General features: G+C 41.3%; 1 pseudogene; it reads left to right on the top strand.

Moving 5' to 3' along the window:
• The first annotated feature begins 15,232 nt into the window (after positions 1–15,232).
• Positions 15,233–15,349, top strand: LOC124617348 (annotated as a pseudogene).
• Positions 15,350–17,852: the final 2,503 nt, after the last annotated feature.

The raw sequence follows: 17,852 nt of genomic DNA, 5'->3' as shown, positions 1-17,852 counted from the left end.
CACCGAAAAATGGTTCAATTGGCTCTGGCCACTATGCGACTTAACTTCTGAGGTCATCAGTCGCCTAGAACTTAGAACTAATTAAACCTAACTAACCTAAGGACATCATACACATCCATGCCCGAGGAAGGATTCGAACCTGCGACCGTAGCGGTCACGCGGTTCCAGACTGAAGCGCCTTTAACCGCACGGCCATCTCTACACCGAAAGTAGATGGCTGTAGCCCTACCTATTTTGTGCTGTTGTGCTGGATACTTATCATTGGCATATCCAAGTACGTAGTGCACATGTATGTAACTTCTCACAGTACAGAATCGGCTGTCTAAACAGGGTTTATAGAGCTAACGCACAGATTATTTTTCTCGGAAACGGTGCGTCCTATCCTTTTCGGGTAAAATGCATATTAAGGAAACCGAAAATGGTGATCCGTATGTAGTAAACCACACGTGGCATAGAATCTCTTGGAAAATGGAGAAACGAACTCAACTTGAGAATGTCAAATGGCAACATGGAAGAAATTAGTACTGTTGAAAAGTGCTCTCAGAACTGAATATTTTTTAAAGTTTTTTATCTTGCATCGTTTCGATGATAATATTACAAATTTTTCTTGGCAGTGCGAAATGCGGCGCTCGCACACTACAGAAGCGTGTATGAGCTAGGAAATAGGAGTAACAGATAGCGAAATTTTATTTCCTCCTGCTACTCGCCTCTAAAAAGAGGCTTTTTGGCGGTATATTTTCAAATGTTTCCGTGGTGGTCTTCAGTTTGTTTATTTCCGTTTAGTAATTGCATATCGTAACGAATAAGCACCTGATACTCTTAGCTGCATAATGTTGCCAAAATTAACTATAAGGAGAGCGGGTTTATGCACAGATATCAGAATCGTACACCACTGTCACCACAAATTTTTCGGCGACTTAAGACACGAATTCGAAATAGAGCCTACTTGCAACCAACCTACAATCATTTGAGACAGATCGGAAGAGATATTGGAGACGCTAGAAGTGCAGATATTGTTTCTGAATTAACTCTCGATCTTCATATTTCTACATGAAAAATAACAGAGGAGGTGGGGGGGGGGGGTGATTTCCGGAGTTACCAGCACTACTTTCTGGGAAATTATACTCCATAGCTGATTTCGTCCGTATGGTATCCATGTTCATCAGGCATTAAGTGAAAATGACCTCGAAGTTTTTCGCTACGGTCTCCTTGTTCAAAGATTTCTCAGTGTATAGACCGCTTTAAATGGAACTTAAATGTGTTCGGGTAAAACATATCAACCACATCAGATTATAGAGCTGATTCGATGGTAAATGTAGGGGCGGCAAATTGCTTCAGCTAACGGAAGATAAATCCACAGCATTCCTTCCATTCGACGAAGCGACCCCTAAAAAATTGGGATGCATGTTAGATAAATATGGTACAAGACCTCCGCGCGAGGACTTGCGGCGTCCAGTGAAAGACAGTCGGTATCTGGGAGCACCTGGTGTCGACAGTATGCCATATGAATATGGCAAAGATTACGTAGGGCAGGCAATCCTCACCGTAGACAAGCGCTAGCACTCAGGTATAGAAAAATCAGCACTAACGGGAAATAGCTTACAGAATGGCATAGGATCAATTTTGGTCGTACGAAGATCTTCTCCCATGCATCTTTTTTCTGGGATCTTCTAATAAAACAAGCGGTAGAAATTTGCACGTGTACCAACAGTTTTAACAGAGATGGAGGCTACAACCTCAGTGGTGCCTGGAGATCAGCACTTGAGAAGTAGCGTCTTCAAATAAATAAAACCAAAAAACGCAATTATTAAGGGGACAGCTGATGCTGGAAATTCAATTTCCATTCCGTCTCTCAATCGCAGCCTGGTGGGAGAAGGGAATTACTGCCTCAATGCCGATTTACTGCATTTGCACATGCGAATCCCATCCTCCAGGTGATGTCATCCCGTCAATAGAAGTTAGAATTTCAAGCAATGACACCTAGCTAACGACAAGCTTGAATGTCACTACAAAGGAGGCAGACTTTGCTTTCGGCAGTCTGTCATCTCCTTACGAAGAAGATGAGGATGGTTTTCGAACGCTCGAGTTTTAACTTTAATTTGATGCGATACGTACACCGACAAGATTTTGTGCAAACTTAAGTCAAGTTGATTTTCAGACAAGAATCAGTATTCGTAACTGGTTTCTAAACAAAAATGTGGCTTCACAGATGTCGCACTATGAACTGATACCTTTAACAACATAACGTTGTAGTTTCCGTAGCAAAATTGTATGATATATTCAGTTGAAGACCTTGGTAATGCCGACAGTTGTTGTTTAGTTCTAGCAGAACTGAGTTTGAGAGACTGTATATTGCTTATTCTGTAGAGATTCTTTTGCAGAACCAAAGTGGGCAGTTACACAAAATGGTGCCAAAAATGGTGCAATATTCTTCTAAAAGATATTGGCAACGTGAGAAGTAGGGAGATAAGTCTATAATTTTGTCACATGCTTATTTCCACTTAAACAAAAGTGTATTACTGCTGCTTCTTTCAGTCTTTCAGGAAATATTTCTTGAATCGTGAACTTTTTACAGAGGTAATTGAAGGTGGACAGAATCTTGTGCATTATCAGTTCAGCAGAAGATTGCAGTTCTGTGGTTGGAATATCACTTCAATCAAAAGAATCTTCTTTTTCACGGCCATTGTCCCGCATCTTCATGGAACCGGAGTGTTAATTTTCGGATTTGATAATGTTAGTGATAGAGGATGGCCGTATGCTCTACCTGTCGTCGCCCCATTCCCCCTTGGGGCGGAATTTGTGTACTCCAACTGTCTGCGTCTAGTGTAATCCCATGTGAAAGTACGCGAACGTTTTCTGAATGTTTGCGAACCGTGTATCTCAAGCGGAACGTGAGTACCAACCCATTATTCACCTAGTGGGATGTGGATAACCGCCTAAAAACCACATCTAGGCTGGATGGCGCACCAGCCCTCGTCGTTAATCCTCCGGGCAGATTGGGTGCGGGGCCAGCGCGCTTCCTTGAATCCCGAAAGCGGTGTACTACCGCGCGTGGCTATCCGGGTAGGTTATTACAGTCAGAAGAATCACCTTATGATTCGGTGATACCTGTTACAGCAGAGTTGACAAAAGTGGTGTCTACCAGTGATTTATGCGAGTCTGTCTATATAAATCTTGTCGATCTACTTTCGATGGTGCGGTTTTTGTTCAGATGTTATCGAGTACTGCTATGAACAGTTAATTGGGTTTAGTGGCCAATGATTTGTACCTAACATCACGTATCTCGCAACTCCTGTCGTTGATTTGTCTTACAGAGTTTATCCGTTTCATTACCAATAATGCTTCAGTTAACCTTTGCTGCGGAAACTGGTACGAAAGGTGTAGGAGAACACGCTATCCATCGTCTAAAATGACGATAGGCAAAGCATTCCTGTCGTTCGTTCTGAGACATCAGGTGTATAAAAATGAATGATGAGTTGAGACCCGTTCTTCTGAACGAGTATAGTTATTACGAACTGTGGACGATCTGACGCTGTTTGTTATGTAGATTGTAGCTTGTGATAGAGCAATAGCCGTATTTTATTAGCCTGCTAATGGAACAGGGGTGGTAACATTTGTGTGCTACAGTGTAAAGAAGCGTTTTTCGACTACGCTTCACAGCGAAACGGGTGTTGTATGCCGACCGAAGATCACTATGTTTTCCAGGTTTCCGTATTGTCCCTGGCTATGTTGTCGATATGAAGTAGCTCATATGGGACGGATACTGGCTGTTGCTGTTGTAGTCATTAGTCCAAAGACTAGTTGAAGTAGTTTTCCACGCTAGTATATCTTATGCAAAATATTTCAGTCTGGATAACTACTGCACGCTACGTCCATTTGAACCAGCTTATTGTATTCAATCCTTCGTCGCCTTCTACAATTTTTGCATCCTAACCTCTCCCCCTCTTCCCCACACTCAAGCACACGTTTTCCTCAATTACCATGACGGCTGAGGATGTGTCCTATCAAAGTAACCCTTCTATCAGCGAAGTTGTGCCATAAAGCAGTTTTCTCCTCAGTTTGATACAGCATCACTTCATTAATTACTCCATTTAGCCATTTAATGTTTAGAATTTTCTGTAGTATCTCATTTAAAATGATTATATTCTTGGCAGTACTGTTTATCGTCCATATTTCACTTGCATATCACGCTACGCTCCAAATATTTGCAGAAAGGACTTCATAACGCATTCACTTATCTTTTCCGGAAAATTTTTAATGCCAGTTGCCAGTTTACATTTCATATTCTCTTCTGATGTAGAAAAACTCTTCTACTACTATCAGTGTTTCATTTTCTAATCTAATTGTTTCAGCATCACCTGAATTAATTCGACTGCCTTCCATTACCTTTGTTATACTTTTGTTGATGTTCATGTTATAATCTCTTTACAGGGCACTATCCGTTCATCATACCTACCATGTCCTTTGCCATCTCTGACGGAGTAATAATGTCACTGATAAACCTAAAAGTTTTTATTTCTTGTCCTTGAAACTTAATTCATTTTCCAACTTTCGCTTTGTTTTCTTTTTAATTTATTGCTGCACGTACAGACTGAATAACATGGAGGCGTACGACTCTGTCTCAATCACTTCTCAATTGCTGCTTTCCTTAGGTGTCTTCTGGCCTAGAGATCGGACATTGACTAAGCATAATACAAGCAAACAGGGACAGACGAAAATTGTGTGAGTGCATCAGATATAACGTACGGTATCTACATCTACATTAATACTCTGCAAATCACATTCAAGTGCCTGGCAGAGGGTTCATCGAACCACCTTCACAATTCTCTATTATTCAAATCTCGTATAGCGCTCGGAAAGAATGAACACCTATATCTTTCCGTACGAGCTCTGATTTCCCTTATTTTATCGTGGTGATCGTTCCCCCCTATGTAGGTCGGTGTCAACAAAATATTTTTGCATTCGGAGGAGAAAGTTGGTGACTGGAATTTCGTGAGAAGATTACGTCGCAAGGAAAAACGCCTTTCTTTAATTGATTTCCAGCCCAAATCGTGTATCATTTCTGTGACACTCTCTCCCATATTTCGCGACTATACAAAACATGCTGCCTTTCTTTAAACTTTTTCGATGTACTTTGTCAGTCCTATCTGGTAAGGATCCCACACCGTGCAGCAGTGACAGAAATTTGTGAAGGGTACCTGGATGTGTTTCTACATTTTTTTCCAGGTAGTAGTTGCTTCAGCGACAATGTGGGCCGATAGTTACCGATCGTTAAGTGTTTAAGAGCTACGCATCGTGAGTTGGCGGCTAACTGCGCATGCCCAAAGGAGTGGAGTTGCAGCAATGCGAGCGCACGGCAAACGCGGAATCGAGAAGCATTCGCGGTGCTGGCGGTTTAAAATAGAGGAGGAACGTGGTCACGGTGCCAGACATTCTTCGCGAGGTTAGCGGCGTGGCATTGTGCTGTTTAGCTGCAGCACGTGGTCCGACAAAACTACGCGCGGAATGCAGGTGCCGCCCTTTCTGGCCTCTCTCGCTGTTACAATGAGAGCCGACGGGAAATACGTAGCTTAAACGGCCATTCATGTGCTCTGTCTGTTCTCCTGACCTCTGCAGTAGGGTCTGGAGGTGGAGACAGCGCAACGAGTGGAATTATGCTGCGGATTTGATTTAGTTTAGTCCAGCTACAATCCTCAAAATATTCTGTGACGACGATACTCATTTTCTAGTGGAGAAAAGATTAAGGGTTAATGTCTTGTCGAAGGCGAAGTCATTAGAGATCGGATTGAGCAGGGGGTAGGGAAGGAATCGGCCATGTGCGTTTCGATCGTTCGCTTTAAGCAATTTAGGGAAATCACGGAATACCTAAATTTGGATGGGCAATCGGTGATTTAAACCGCTGTTCTCTCTAATGTAAGTCAAGTGCGCTAACCACTGCATCCTGTCGCTCGGTACAAATTTTGAGGCGTAATAAGGAACCCAGAATCAAAAACAACTGAGCCAAAACCTTCAAAGCTAAATGTTGAATAAACTATGACGTTTCGGAGACAACGGTGACTGCTGTTATTACTAAAACAATTTCTATCTTCTGATACAATCACAATTACGTTTTCGAGTAATTGGTTATAACCGTCTCAAACAGCCATCAACAGATCTAAATTTTTTATCGCTTTAAACCACTACCGGATGTCAGTAGTGAATGATTTTTATTCTGGTTTATACAGTTTAGCAGAGTACTTTTTAATTTAGTTTAAACGCTTAGTCCTTTTATGAATAATTGAGCATGAAAATTTCATTCTCTCAATGTTGTATATGCAATGTGACAAATTATACAGAAGTTTTAATTTTCATTTTTAGATCGTTTGAGACAGTCGAAATCGGTTACCTGAAAACACAACTGTAATTGAAACAGAAACTATACACGCAGAAATTACTGTTACAGTGCACTATTGGAGCCCAATGAGTGAATTGTATATTTTCCGGTGAGAAAGATCACTGGCACACAGTCTAAACTACATTAGGTTACTTAAAGTTGTTTGACTATGACCTAGAATTTGTGGTCAGCGACTAAGTGTAAGGCCAATGAGTCGGATGCGGGTTTTGCAGCTGTGAAATACTTTCCTACATTATAGAAGCGAATATTAAATTTGAACTAATATTGCGAAAATTTTGAACTTGGATAGCTTAGAATGAAAATGTTTCTATTTATTGCAAAGGAAAACAATTAATTTTCTAAAACATTCTTTGCCATATACAACTTGAAACAGGTCGCGTCGACCGAATCATATGGAAGAACTGACAGCGACGTATATCGGAAGGCAATAAGATCCCTTGGCTTTTGGTTTGGCAGTATTCGACAGCCATCTCAGGGCGCAAGTTAATTAAAGAAAGGCAGCGCGGTTTTGTTATCAAGTAACGTCTTCATCAATTACTTTAGTTTTAATGTGATCTGCGAGTAATTGCTGATGTTCGATATTAACATGAAAAGGACTCCATAGACAGGGAAAGAACCTCTTCCTGGGCAACTGCCTCTATAATGACCAAAAGGCATTAAATCATCTTCAAGCACAATGTGTTCCAGCAGTGGTATGAAGAAAATGATAGTAATAATGACGGTAATGATCGAATTATCCGATAACTTCACACATCACAGTGGATTTTCGCGAACTAAGAAATTTGCTGAATTAGTGAAAATTTCAAAATGGCTTCACATCGAGGCTATGATGCATAGAAGAGTCTTTACATCCTGCTGGCATGAGAATAGCATAATCTCCGCGTCAGAAGCTTACTACTACTTAACCATTTAATAGACTCGCATTTTTTCCAACGTGACTAATTCTGTAAGCTACGCACATCAGCCGTTACAGCACACACCTGGGTCTGGGAAATGTGGCCACAATGGTCTGGTGGAACGAACTATCACAGGTGCAATGCGTGGGTTCAGGAATTTACTTTCAAGAGGCACAAACAGATTTACTTTACCTCTGGTAACCTCAAGAGAAAGACATTATATTCCAGAATCCGCATTAAACATTATGCTCCTTCGTTACCAACTCGGTAGAGCCGGCTTACGTTGGGATAAGACATAGGCGGAAGTCATGGTAAAAAGAAATACTGTAACCAGTATACTTACATTAAAAAAATTTATTTTATTTGATGAACCGATAGCCATTTAAAGGAACAGGGCTCTTGTTTTACTTGTACTTGATTAAACTAGAGACGTTGAAAAACTTGGTGCTGGACTATGATTCGAATTCATATCTCCTCTTTCAAGGATCTGAATCTCTCGGAACAGTATAGTTCCATTATTTTGTTCCTTTTCCTAAGACTGTAATCTTCTCTAGGCCTCCTCCAAAGGTAAGTATGTCGGTTCGAATCTTGATCCAGTACAAAAATATTCATAATTTCATTTCAAGCCCTATCACGTGCACAGCAGTCTGCTAGTGAAAATTAAGGTGCATTTTTAATGCCTGTTCATATGTTGCCAACAATCGCAATAGGTGTCGTTATTTCTGGTCAAACACGCACACATCTTGCTGTTGGTGAGTAAGCAATTGATACTTAAGCTATATTCATGGATGATGAAGAAGGACGGTAGGTGTGCCGTTCGATTGTCGCTCAGGCACAACAATTTGTATCCTTATTTTAGATTCAAACTCCTAGCGGCAGGTAAGAAAAACCGATACGTAACATTCGAGTTTACTTAGTGAACAATCCGATTACGTGTTGGGTTCGTACCTCCGTCACAGAACTTCACATCATGTGCTTCAACTTTAAATGCATACACACTTTGTTACTTCTGAATGGAGGTATATCAGACATCTTTCGTGGTTAGTTAACAGGGACGAAAGGGTCTTTATAGGAGTCCCGGTTTATTACAAAAACTGTCGTCTTTTGTTTTCAAGTTTAGATTTGGTTACTGATATTGGCGAAAATTTCGGTAATTCATGCCTCTTCATTACTTGTCATCAATATGATATTAGATTAATACTTGTTCCATAGATCATGAATACGACATTTCGTAATGATGTGGAACGTGTCATTTTAATGAAAGATTTCTTTACATACCATGATTCAGTTTCTTTACAAGAAATTTTTACTCTCTCTCTCATTCTTTTTTATTTTTATCTCTCTCTCTTCTCTCTCTCACCCTCTCACTCTCTCTCGCTAGTCTCTCTCTCTCTCACACACACGCACACACGCACACACACACACACGCACATTCTTTCTTTATTTTTATTTGTTTGTTGTGCTCGACTATCGGCGAGGCACGAAAACGTTCGTCAATGAGTTTCTTAGTTTTGAGTACACTTCCGAAAGAAATATGAAAACAACTATGAGAGTTACTGATTTATGAAGCTTAGTTTGCAGTCAGTTCTGGGTATTATTAGTAACTACGCTCCAGTCCCTAAGCTCGGTTACAGAAATGTGAATCAGACGGATTACGTATTCCAGGCCGTCACAGCCGCGTCTTTGAGACGCCAGCTATGGTCACTTCCCAGCCCACTGCAGGATAACATCGGTTCGTCTGCTTCCTGCTGGTAATGTAACTGAGATTTGGCAACAAGGCAAGGTACGTTTGGCAACTCTGTGACCGCTGAGTTACTTCCTGGTGTGCACGGAATTAAGCCTCAAAGTTCAATTGATTTTTCCTGTCATTTCCATTGAATAATCTGAGTTATTATCGCTTGAGCTGTAACAAAATATTGTAAATTTACTGTTTTCAGCCCAGGAAAGTCGTTGCAAGTGTAAATCGCAACCAATATCGTCCTTTAAACAGCGGTTTACGAGTTCTAGTCGCTATTGATCTAGTAAGACGACACCTAGACACGTGCACCTTCCCTAGCTCTGTGGTAACGTGCTGACCTGTGCGAAAGCGTCTTTAATGGTCTGTGGTTCCAGTCCTCCTGACTACGATGTTTTTATTCCTTCTGTGAAAGAGCTACAAGCAATCAAATCAAACATCGATAAGGAAATCGCAAGAAAATGCTTTCGGCTCATAGTGCAATGGTGAAAAACTTACAATGCTGCACAACAGGTAACATCTCTTCCTGCTGCTGACAAGCAAATTTTGGGTTTCTAGAAATACATAACTTTACTTATGCCATATTTGCATACCACTTGAGTATGACACAGCATACCAATCAAACACAGACCCAATCGAAATCTAAGTGAATAGTGTTTTACTAATTCGTGCAGATAGAGGCACGCTTGTGTACAGATACTCAGTTTTATTGAAACAGACTTTCGTCGTAAGATTATCGTGGGTAGTTGTATTTCATTTCTTATAATACAGTGCACAATTTTCGTAAGGTTTCTTTTAGTGTTGTTAAACAAGTAGTTAACATGAGAGATAAATTAATCATCAACGATATATGCGAATTCTCTGATGTTATCTATAACAGTCTGACAATGCACATGCAGTTTATTGATTACATGCATGTAGAAAACTTGTTCTGAGTTAAAGCTGTCAAACAAGGTTTGATGAAGAATAAAATGCCACTGCCACACGGCAGCTAATGTAGAAAATACTTTTCTGACGTATTTTGGCACGATGCGCTCTCCCCATACATAATACAAAAGTTTCGATATGCGTCTGCTGCCTGGCCATCTATTAAACCTGAAAAGAACAAAACGTCGCAGAAGTTAGCCCTTTTTCCACATGCGACTATTTTGGGTTTAGAAGTGAAGGGAATTATGTTCAAAGATGCATTAGATAGATAACTTCAGCAGACAGCAGAACTGCGTTTTAAAAAAGTAGCAGTGAATGTACCCGAACTCGCGAAGTCTTACCTACAGTGCGCGACGCTTACTGTTGCAAATTGAATCATAGAGAAGAGGGTTTGGTGGTCTGTTGGATTGATGATAGCGTCATATACTTGTGGTCTGGGTTAGATTCCAACTTCTGCTGATGATTTTTTTATGAGGAGAGACAGATTCTGTTCTCTTCTGGCTACGCTATGTGAAGAAGGTATAATGGCATTGTGGTCTGAAATTCACGTTAAACTTGATATTCCTTCTCTACCAAGTAGACGTTAGGTTGAACCACAATAAAGTGAGGAGTCGTGACACGTAGAAACTCTATCAGCAATAACCTTTCTTATACTAGTTATTTATTTCTAGTGACCAAACAAACGCTGTGTAGGGTCACAGGACACTTATTCCATCTTTTATTTGAGCTTCTGTATGTCGATAAAATGGGTCTGAACTGGGAATGCTATGCACACCGTCCTTAACGAGGAATTTGATCCCTTCGTGACAATACAGCTCGACTACAATTTGTTGTTTGTTCAAAACTGCAGATTCCTCAACATATCCACATACTGCGCGTGAATGGGTTCGAATTCTGGCCAGGTACTAAAGTTTTCATTATGTAGTATCAAGCTCTAGCATGAGAACACCTATCTGCTGGTGGATAATAATTTTGTTTTTTAATGTATTTTCATTCCTTGTCAACACTAACGATATCTGACGTTTTTGACTCCCCGTGAGACACAGAACTGTTTGCGAGATCACTGTAAGTTCAAGGATGTTATTCCGAGCTGCTGGTGGAGAAAAATTCGGTAGCTGACGTCTCTTTGTGTGCAGTCAACAACGATATGTGTGGGGTTCGATTCCCAGTCAGCACTTTACTCTTCGTCATATTATTTCTAGTTCAAACACGCTCACATGTCGCTGCTGGTGTAACAAACCCATATTTAACGTTCGTTTTCTCTAGAATATAACAGCGATAGATGCCAGGTTGTAGTCTTGGAAGCCGGCCGAAGTGGCCGTGCGGTTAAAGGCGCTGCAGTCTGGAACCGCAAGACCGCTACGGTCGCAGGTTCGAATCCTGCCTCGGGCATGGATGTTTGTGATGTCCTTAGGTTAGTTAGGTTTAACTAGTTCTAAGTTCTAGGGGACTAATGACCTCAGCAGTTGAGTCCCATAGTGCTCAGAGCCATTTGAACCATTTTTTTTGTAGTCCTGGGAAGGAAAATTTAATGTTCCGTCTCGTCATTTCAGTTAAAACATCTAGCTACTGCAGAGAAAATCCTATATGTAACAGTTGATTGTGCTTCGATAACAATCCAGTTAGGGTCTGGGTTCGAATCCTTGTCCAACACAAAGCCTTACCTCACGGCATTTCAAAAAATGGTTCAAATGGCTCTGAGCACTATGGGACTTAACTACTGAGGTCATCAGTCCCCTAGAACTTAGAACTACTTAAACCTAACTAACCTAAGGACATCACACACATCCATGCCCGAGGCAGGATTCGAACCTGCGACCGTAGCAGTCACGCGGTTCCAAACTGACGCGCTTAGAACCGCACGGCCACACCGGCCGGCACGGCATTTCAAGTAAGTTACTTGTGAAGAAGCAATATTTAACGTTTCTCGTAGTTCGTTAACTGGGACAATAGATGCTGGGTAGGAATTCGCGTCCGTTAAAAATGTTTACGTTACGTAATTTAAAGTTGATATTTTCTTACTGATACTGTCTGAAATCGAAGTATATCACTCTCTGTATGCTTATTCAGGAATGACTGTTAGTTTCCGTCAATCACGAAGTCTTTGCTTTGTCTGCATGACATGGGTTTGAATCCATATGCAGAACGAGACGGTTAGTCGTGTCATTTGAAGTTCATACATATTCTCAACTAGCTTCTCATGAATAACTTAAATTTTGATGTCATTTTGTGTTAAATAATAAGCACAGTATGTTACTTTGAAGAGGAAATCATGAATACGACGAACTTAACTACGTGACTTACTTATCTGACGTAATAATGAGAGTGGTAACATTTCAGGTATGTCATTTATTGTAATAAATGTGAGCTTACAAGCCTTAAGGACAGTCTTATCTGTCATAAGGTGTTCCCTGATATTTGTAGTACCTTGGTATTACTTTACATCTTGAGTTATTGCGATACAGAGCAGTGTTTTCTAGTGGTGACTTGTTGGAACCATTTTCAATAGTCAAGCGACTGTACCGAGGAGTGATTAGAGGACGTGCTAGACAGCTGCGTTATGTGGGTTGCATTCGAATCAGGCGAAATGCAATTCAGGTCGTTCGGATACTTTTGAGCACGACTGTACATGGTAAGTCATTAGCAGCTAATATTTTTTCTGTCGTAAATGTTAGCACAACACTTTCAAATGAGCCTTACTGAAGATTTAACTTGTGACCTCGCACTAACGGAGTTCCTTGTTAGGCTTGAATCAGTTGTTAACCAAACAGTAAGAAAGTGGTCATGGTTGTCACACACCGACCAACGGTCGCAGAAATATATGTTTTAAGATCTTTTATGCTAGCGAAAATAGGTTGGACGCAACTGCAAATTATTACACCTACGAAGAAATAATGTCTTTTGGAACCGAATCTGACGAAACACATTGTGCTTGAGTTGTTTGTCGGCACATGGTTGGTGATGCTTTGACGTGTAGTGCCTCCTGCATCGGTTACATCTTTTCATCGTTAATTGTGAGGTTCAAACGTTTGGGCTGTCGCTTTTACATCGTCAAGTGCGGGATTAGAGATGGAATGGTTCCTTACAAACTTCTTGTTGAAACGAAATTCATCACTAGGAGTGGAATTACACCAGTTGGCGTATCTCCGGCTGAGCTGTCAGACAAAACAGCCTTGGTGGAACTGATCTAAAAAGGAATTTTAGGGCGCAAGCAAACTATAGTATTCTTCGAACGTCTACTCTGCAGGACCTTGTGACGTCTCCACTATAGAAGTAGCATTTTTTTGTTATTTTATACACACCACACTTCAAAAAACGTTTTGCATCACCCCGGTTCCCAGAACTTCTGAAGATAGACGTTAACTGTGGATATTGTATCACATGCACAGTCCCTTTGACTGTTCAGATATGTCACTAAACCCACCCAAAGATGTAAACAATCACGCATGAGCAGCGCCTATTACATAGAGGGGGTCCGACAGCCGGTCAGTTCCATTCATTCCACTAGGAACGAGGAACACAGCTAATGTTGTCTGTAGTTCAACCATGCCTAGACGGCCAATACCGCGGTTCGATCGCTTTCGCATTGTCTCTTTGTGCCAGGAAGGGTTCTCAACAAGGGAAGTGTCCAGGCGTCTCGGAGTGAACCAAAGCGATGTTGTTCGGACATGGAGAAGATACAGAGAGACAGGAACTGTCGATGATATGGCTCGCTCAGGCCGCCCAATGGCTACTACTGCAGTGGATGACCGCTACCTACAGATTATGGCTCGGAGGAACCTTGTCAGCAACGCCACCATGTTGAATAATGCCTTTCGTACAGCCACAGGACGTCGTGTTACGACTCATACTGTGCGCAATGGGCTGCATGATGCGCAACTGTTGGAGACGTGTTTGCAGGCAACTGGGTCAGGCTGAGCGCCTTAGGCACACTGTCCAGCGAGTGCAGCGAGGTGGAGGTTCCCTGCTGTTTTGGGCTGGCATTATGTGGGACTGACGTACGCCGCTGGTGGACATGGAATGCGCCGTAACGGCTGTACGGTACGTGAATGCCATCCTCCGACCGATAGTGCAACCATATCGGTAGCATATTGGCGAGGCATTCGTCGTCATGGACGACAATTCGCGCCCACATCGTACACATCTTGTGAATCACTTCCTTCAGGCTAACGACATCGCTCGACTAGAGTGGCCAGCATGTTCTCCAGACATGAACCCTACCGAACATGCCTGGCATAGATTGAAAAGGGCTATTTATGGACGACGTGACCCACCAACCACTGTGAGGGATCTACACCGAATCGCCGTTGAGGAATGGGACAATCTGGACCAACATTGCCTTGATGAACTTGTGGATAGTATGCCACGACGAATACAGGCATGCATCAACGCAAGAGGACGTGCTACTGGGTATTAGAGGTACCAGTGTGTACAGCAATCTGGACCACCACCTCTGAAGGTCTCGCTGTATGGTGGTACAACATGCAATGTGTGGTTTTCATGAGCAATAAAAAACGGTGGGAATGATGTTTATGTTGACCTCATTCCAATTTTATGTACATGTTCCGGAACTCTCTGAACCGAGGTGATGCAAAACGTTTTTGATGTGTGTATAATTTAATTTATTTGAACAAGGCTCGTAAAAAGACGCCCTAAACCTTATAAGTAAAGTGGAGTAAAGGTCTGCGTTCTGGCTTTAGTCGGGCCAATCGGTCCCGACCGAGCGCCGTGTCATGCTGCGCCAGTGAAGTCATCGGGAGCGGTGTGGACGGGCATATGGTCAGCACACCGCTCTTCCGGTCGTTATGGGATTTGTTGACCTTGAAACCTCTATTAATCGGTCGAGTAGTTACTCAGCTGGCCTCACGAGACAGAGTGCACCCCGCAACACTCATCAAACCAATGGAAGACCCCTGGCACTGCCGAGTATCGAATATGCATTGCAGCCAGTCACGCTGCCCACTCTGTAGATAAAGTGTTATGAAAGAGGATGGTTAGGACTGCTCTTCGTTTGTTCATACACGAGATAAGGACATACCAATCAAAGGAGACGCTGGAGTGGGATATTCACGGGAGGCGCGAGGGGGGAGGATGGTAAGAGAAGACGTGGGTGGATGTCGACAGTTCTGCTTCAGGAAATGGCTATTGATATCAGCCCAAAACCGCCAACATTTAATGCTCATTGTCAACAAAAGCCTATAACTATTATAGGTAGAGATCTCAGGGAAACTCTTTTTATTCACAATGTCACAGAAATATACAAACATTATTTTATCGTTAGGCAACGGCCTTGCCGCAATGGATACACCGGTTCCCGTGAGATCACCGCAGTTAAGCGCTGTCGGGCGTGGTCGCACTTGGATGGGTGACCATCCAGGCCCCCATGCGCTGTTGCCATTTTTCGTGGTGCACTCAGCCTCGTAGTCCCAATTGAGGAGCTACTCGACCGAATAGTAGCGGCTTCGGTCAAGAATACCATCATAACGACCGGGAGAGCGGTGTGCTGACCCCACGCCCCCCCCCCCCCCTATCCGCATCCTCCACTGAGGATGACACGGCGGTCGGATGGTCCCGGTAGGCCACTCGTGGCTTGAAGACGGAGTACTATATATATTTTATCGTTATTAACAAAAATAATTTACGCTTGTCTTGTGAAACGATTTCTCCCGAATGTACACGAAGACGTACTGATATTCGAAGTCTGAAGTAGGTAAGAGGTGAATAGATGCGAAACGTTGTCTCCCAGCCGTGTTGCTGCTGACACATCTGTGTTGGGTTGAGCTTTTTGTAATCTTAATTAGCAAGGCAGCGAGCATAGACCAATAATAAGTTACACGTCAGTGTCACATCTCACATAATTTTTAATTTTATTGTGAACTGGAAACGTATTTATTACCAGCTTAGCGTCCGCTGGTCATCTGACGTTGACTGTACGGCCTGCTCAGCTTTTTTTGTTTCCCTTTATTGGAATTTTTTTGTTTTTCACAAATTACGACGTCTTCTACCTTGCACTCTAATTAAGGCACTAGAAGCATGGTGTTTTTCGAATGTACTTCTGACCAAAAACCGATTCTGACAGGTAGAGTTAGAGGTCTTTCTTAATACTGCCTTTTGAGTTCTTGTGGTGATATTGCCATAGAAACTTTCATCCCAGACACATATTTCTTTAGAAGTCAGACAAAAATTTTATGAGTTTTTTAATGCAACGAAATATTTTCAAAAAAATTTTTATCCCCTATTTGACCACCTCAGGGGTTAAATTTCCAAAAAAACTGAAACATATTTTTTTGTTTCTAAGGAAGAAGCCAAACAGAAATTTTCAGATATGTAGTTTCAAAAACTTCTTACGTAATGAAATATTTAATAAAACATCCCCTATTTGATCCAGTGTGGGGATGAATTTCCAAAACACAGAAAGACATACGTTTTATATGTAACTGAGAAGTTAAATACCAATTTTCCTAGTTGTAGCTTCAAAAATGCTTTAATAATGATTTATTTTTTAAATAGCTTTCACCTATTATTTTACCCCCTAATTTTCAAAATTTCTGATGCATGTACTTTCATTTCTGATACAGAAACCAAATGCCAATTCCTGTAGGTATAGCCTCAAAGTTGCCTTAAGGGGCTCCGGAACGTCCTATACTGGCAATGTTAAAATAACGCTTATAAATTACATCTTTCCTCACAAAGTATTTGAGGTAGGAAGTTGAACTTTTTACAGATTATTTATTGGAATATGGGCTACAACTTAACACAGGGATTTCACAAAATTTTAGTTCAGTTATTAAAGATGATTTTTTTTTCAATTGTAATGAAAATTCACAACATTTTTTTTTTAATTTTTTATTTGTATATTCAAAAATACACAGTTTTTTGGAAAAAGGCTGTGTTAAATTATGCAGAAGGTACTGTGTAACATTTACTGAAAGTTTGAAACAAATATGTTTGGAAGATCCTTAGAAAACATGTAATTAGTATGAGAAAATAAAAGTTTTGGGAATCGAGCGACAAAGATTGGATTAAATTTTTAGTGCATTCCAGGTCCATAGGATGGATTATCTTCATCCTCTGCAAACTCCTCCTCCAGCTTCCTCTTGTTCCTCCTCCTGTTTACTCTTGCTTGTATCTCTAGACTCTTTACAGCCCTGTCTGCAGCCCGAAGGCGTTCCTTGTCTAAAGCAAGCATCGCTCGTTGTTGTGTTCGTAGATTTTGCTACCATTTTCTTCAGTTGCAGTTACTGCAACACTGTTCCAAAAGGTGGTCATGTATGAACACTTATCACATTTCAGTTGTATTTCACTAGCAAGTCCTACGTGCTTTATTATGGAGAGTTCCAGACCAACTTCACTACAATGAATACATCTTACACAGTTTGAAAAAATTCCTTTGAGAACCGAAATATCAAATATTTCATTCACATCCGATTCGCCCATAAAACATTCATAGTTTTCACTCATTGAACCAAGCTTCTTCTGTGAAGTATTTTCTTTCCCACTTTGACTGCTATGGGCAGGTGTACTTGACAGGTTAGGTTCACTCACTTGGTTATCATCTTTATTGTTTACAGTAATAACACATACCTTTGGCTTTCCAACATTTCTCCTTTTCTTAAAAGCCTTCAGAGGATTTATAATAACTTTACTTTTACTCATTATTATACTTCAACAAAACAGATACTGAAGAAACAGAATTAATTACGAATATTTTCGAGATAACGACAGAGTAAATAAACATGAAACAATCGACAATCACACCAGCGATATATATTGAACCATCACAGGTTAGCCACAACACATACTTCATCTCACATCACTCAAATGTACCTGATGAACACGGACGTTAATAATAACACCATTTGACAGCAGTTTAACAGCGCCACAATGGGTCACGCCCATG

This window comes from Schistocerca americana, chromosome 5 (assembly GCF_021461395.2).
Source record: "Schistocerca americana isolate TAMUIC-IGC-003095 chromosome 5, iqSchAmer2.1, whole genome shotgun sequence".
In the NCBI taxonomy this organism is placed as follows: Eukaryota; Metazoa; Arthropoda; class Insecta; order Orthoptera; family Acrididae; genus Schistocerca; species Schistocerca americana.
This window is presented reverse-complemented; position numbering and strand designations above follow the sequence as displayed.